The sequence below is a fragment of the Corvus brachyrhynchos genome, unplaced genomic scaffold (genome assembly GCF_000691975.1).
Source record: "Corvus brachyrhynchos isolate BGI_N302 unplaced genomic scaffold, ASM69197v1 scaffold253, whole genome shotgun sequence".
Lineage (NCBI taxonomy): Eukaryota > Metazoa > Chordata > Aves > Passeriformes > Corvidae > Corvus > Corvus brachyrhynchos.
The window spans coordinates 1,462,442-1,466,976 of NW_008237231.1; the positions used below are offsets into that span (position 1 = coordinate 1,462,442).

General features: G+C 34.5%; 1 long non-coding RNA gene across 1 annotated transcript; it reads left to right on the top strand.

The window, feature by feature from the left end:
- Nucleotides 1-312: 312 nt before the first annotated feature.
- LOC108445504 lies at nt 313-2,696 on the top strand. Its single transcript, XR_001860393.1, has 2 exons — nt 313-372; nt 2,575-2,696. It is a non-coding gene; the product is annotated as an uncharacterized LOC108445504 (long non-coding RNA).
- The last annotated feature ends 1,839 nt before the right edge of the window (nt 2,697-4,535 follow it).

A 4,535-nucleotide genomic window follows, 5' to 3' on the forward strand; every position in this document is an offset into this window, starting at 1 on the left:
GGTTAGTGAGATTTGAATGAGCCAGGTGTCCTGGCACTAGCAGGATTTAAATTATGCTAAATTTTTATCAGAGTAAATGAATTTCTGATGATACAGCCTGCTTAAAATGGTTTTGTGAAAAGGTTTGCTGGCTGATTTTTAAAATGTGTGGTTTAGGAATTGAATTTTAATACATCTGATTACTTTTAAGAAAGTTTGAAGCATATACTCTATGACTAGGAAAAAAACCCACAAAAAAACTTATTTTCTTTTATGCAGATCACGTCAAAATCAAAGATGAAGAAAAAAGCAACTAAGACCCAAGAAGCGAAAAAAATCTTGAAGAAGAAATTTAAAGTTAACACAAAAATAGTTTTTACAGAAGATGGAGAGGTAAGATCAATTAAAAGTAATTGTATTTTGGTGGGAACTGAAATTGTAGTTTCTATTAAGTCAAAAATGTACTTTATATCTGTATAAAAAGACACGCTTTTAAAAAATGTGTGGTTTTTGTAATTGGCTTACATTTTGCAAAAGTGTTCAGCTTCCATTTAGAATTCAGCTCCATTGGGAAAAAAGGGAATGTTGAGCACTGACCTCTTTTAATCTTTATATGTGTAAGATACTTGTATGAGAGCTGTAAGTGGATGTACAGAACTGGATCTCTTTTCTGCCTATTATCTTCAATTTCAGGTGGCAACAAGAGCCTGGTGTTTCTTTCTTACAGATACATAAAACAGTTTTCCTGTAGCTGTTTCCCAAAGCTCTCCAAAGTCTTGAGTTAATGTACTGGAATTAAAAGAAGTCCCTGGTGTTCTTCCCAACATTCACTGTTTCTAGATTAAAAGTTTTGGTAGGAAAGCTAAGGAAGCACCAAATTTTGGCCTATTGGTGCTGAGGTAGCAGTGCTTGGAAATCTGCCAGTTATTTGTTTTGTTCTTTTAATGGACTCTGGAAAAATGTCTTGATTTTATATGAAAAGGAACTACTGTGGATGCTAGTCACTCTAGGGTTTCCCTGTGGAAATAACCTCACTAGCAAGTGTCCATGTTCCATGAACTTTCTTACATTTGATTTCACAGCTTCAGATGCTGTGTATGTTGTTTTTCCATTTCCAGCACTAAGATAAAAAATAGGGGTTTTTTTCTTCTTTATAATAATTTCAGTAAGGCATAAACTGAAAGAGAGGTCACCTTTAAAAGTATAAAATTTGCTTTTCTGGCTAAATAAAATAAAACATTTTATATTGCAGGTGAAGGGAGTGTAGGCATATACATAATTACTAACATTAGACAGAATGTAAAAGGTTTTTAGAGGTCGCCCCATTGTCTGAAAACTACAATGTCAGATGTTTTTAGATATTCAGAAGCTATTGTCTCAACTTAAAATTCATACGCAAATGTTTATGTATCTATGCAATGAAGCAAAAAGGAGCAAGGATGGAGAGAAAAATAGTCACAAAGATTGTAGTTTGAAAAGCAATACAGTAGAGAAGGAGTAACATTTAAGCAAACACAAAATTTGCATCTGTAGATGTTGTTCTTGTTTTTTTTTCCCCAAGCTGTGTAAAATTGTGCTTTGAAATTTTACTGTTCTATTCCACATGCTTCTCTTTGACAAACTCCTCTAAAAAATACATCTTTCTAGAAAATATAGCTACACAAACTCAGTTTTACAAAAGGATGTGGACACAATGGGTTGGATTTCTCCGTACCTGTTGAATAACACCCTGTGTGCAATAGGGAGTCCTAAATGTGTTTGGTTTTACATTTTTACTGAAAAGCATTCTGTATTTTCTGCCATGTAGTTTCCTTTCAAGAGTTAGTACTCTACTAATCCATAGGCAAGAAAGATTTTGCAAAGACTTTCCCTTGAAGGTGTGTGCTCATAGCATGAGATATAAGCTACTAGGTCATAAGATAGATGGGGATATTTTTTTGGTGAATGTGTAGTCTTTGTCTTGAATTTAGAGTTTCAGATATTTAAGGGAAGCCGGGTGTGTTCATTATGTCGTCCATCAAGCATTTCATCAGCATGGATCATCAAACATTTCCAATACAGTCTTAGTACAATAATCAAAAAACCCTTCCATGTCTGTTCTCCTTGCTTCCCTCAAAACATGAACCTGTAGTCATGCCTTTTTTTGTGTACTCTGGAATAAAGGCTCATCTAATTTTTGTCTTGGTTAATATGTTGGAATATTGATTTTTTACATGAAAAGTGCTGTTTAGATTTACTCATGTTTTTTTCTGAGAGTCATTTCTTGAGAACAAGTATTTTTTCTCCCCAAATGACTAGCAGGATTAGAAATTACTTGTTCTAATCAGGAAAGAGGACAAAATAAGGGAAGAGATTCAAGTGAATCCACTAAACAGTAATGTGATATGATGGAGACACTACTTTCAAATAGTAATTTCAACTGATTGTGATGTTAAATAAGGTCTCTAAGTTTCTGTTGTCCAGAAGTCTTGTTAGTTTGTTTCCTTTGCAGATGACCTTTTTATTTAGTCTGTATTGGAATATTTGGGGCACCAAAAGTGTGATGTGGAAAAATGATTCTAACCATTATTTTTCTTGCTGGCATCTCTAATTCAGTTAGTGCAGCAGTGGCCACCTGTGCAAAAATCCAATTTGGCGCAAGCAGATGAGGAAGATGATGCCAGTGGTATCAACCTAGATAAAGCGAAAGAAATACTGCGTGAAGAAGACAAATTCGACAAAGAAGAATACAGGAAGAAAGTAAAGGAAAAACATAGGGTAAGTTGATTTCTACCTCAATTACTGAAGTACAGAAATACTGTGCTGTGGATTGCTCAGTGAGGAAAGGTACTTAAATACATTGTGAAAGAAGTGTAGAACAAGTTCATTTAAATTCTTAAGTTTTTTTCAGGACTACATTGTTTACAGGAAAACTGTTCTGATGTAAGTAGCTGGATAGCACAAAGCCTTATTCAGTATTAAATGTTGGTAACAGTAGAGTTTTTTTTGCAACTTCAAAATTTGTTGAGTTTCGTAGGAGTATCTTTTTTTTTAAGCAGTGTTCAGTGGAAGGGTTTGTTTCACAAAAAGAAAGTAGTATATGGATATGTGCTCTAACAAATGCTGACAGTGATGTACTGTCTGTGAGATGTCTTCAGACTACCACTTGCTCAACATTTAGTACTACATTTCAGCTAGGCCAAAGTGTTAACTTTTTGTGTTGGTGTTGTTAGGGCTATCAGAATTTACTTAATGAATTACTCAAATTATGTCTTATGATTTTGGCGGTAACTTGAAAAGATCAGTATCTGAAGTCTGGCTTCTCTGGTGCAGCTTTTAAGTTGCAGACCACAAGTTTTCAAACTGCTTCTGTATTATTTGTCATGGGCCAAAGCAGGGTTTTCTGACCTTGCTGTGTACCTGTCCTATAGAACACAGCTGTATGTCTTTGAGTTCAGGGGTCATTCTTTTAGGTGTTGTGAGATGGGTATGGAATTCTCCAGATAATGGGTACCTGTAAGATCCCAGGACTATATGTTGTTTAAGGCCAAATTTATACTCAAAGCTTCAAATTTCCAAAGTGTTAGAAAGCATTGTTGTATTGTCCTTCTTTGTAAATGCTGACTTCATTCAATTTGACTTTCCACTGATAGTAGTTAGTACTAGATCTCCTAGTGTTTCTGAAGGTTTGTATTTGAACAAAATAATTTGGAAGGGATTTATGAAAGCTTCAAGCTATGGTTTTGCCATGGAGTATTCCAGCTAATGTCAAAGCATACTTCACACATTTAATTTGAAAGTCTTTTCCTGTAGTCCTGTTGCAGTCACTTGACAAATACAAAAAATCTCACCTCTTCTTTAGCACAGTGTTGCATTTGATAGGAGGTGAAAAGAAATAATGTTTGCTGTGCTCTAAGTGAAATCAGAGTCACGTTTACAGAAAACAATGCAATCAGATTTCAAGGATACACTTAATAAACAAGGAAGGAGAGATTGATTCTATGACTTTGCAATCAATCTGTTATTCACTAGCAAATTCATATCTTTTGAGTGATGCTGTTGTAGGTTTGACATCAGACTTCAGTGATAAAATACTTCATCTCTTGGTCTGTTAAAACAGCTTCATTGTTGTAGTGCTGAGGAGAACAATTGATGTTGACCAGATACTTACCTGCATTGAAAAAAATATTTCAACTGTGGAGATACTATGAAAAGAGAATGCCTCTTTTCAGAACTGAGTCAGGCAAAATTAACAGACTGACCACATCAGTGTCATGGGAGTTTTTTGTAATTACGGAAAGTGTCATATGTGAAGTTTCTTGTAGCTTAGTGCATGAGTGTTTTTCACATTCCACCTATTATCCTTTATGAAATAAAAGAAATAAATGATAGTATGTAAAGAAGAAGGAAATAGATTTTAAAAAAAATCATCTCTGTTTGGCATCCTGTGAAATGATTGTCTAGTATTAAGGGCTGCCATCCAGTCATTGCACAACTGACATTGTTCAGATTTTTTATTTGAGACTTTACAATTTGAGGTGAAAAATACTTCATATGTAAATTCTCTCTACATAACG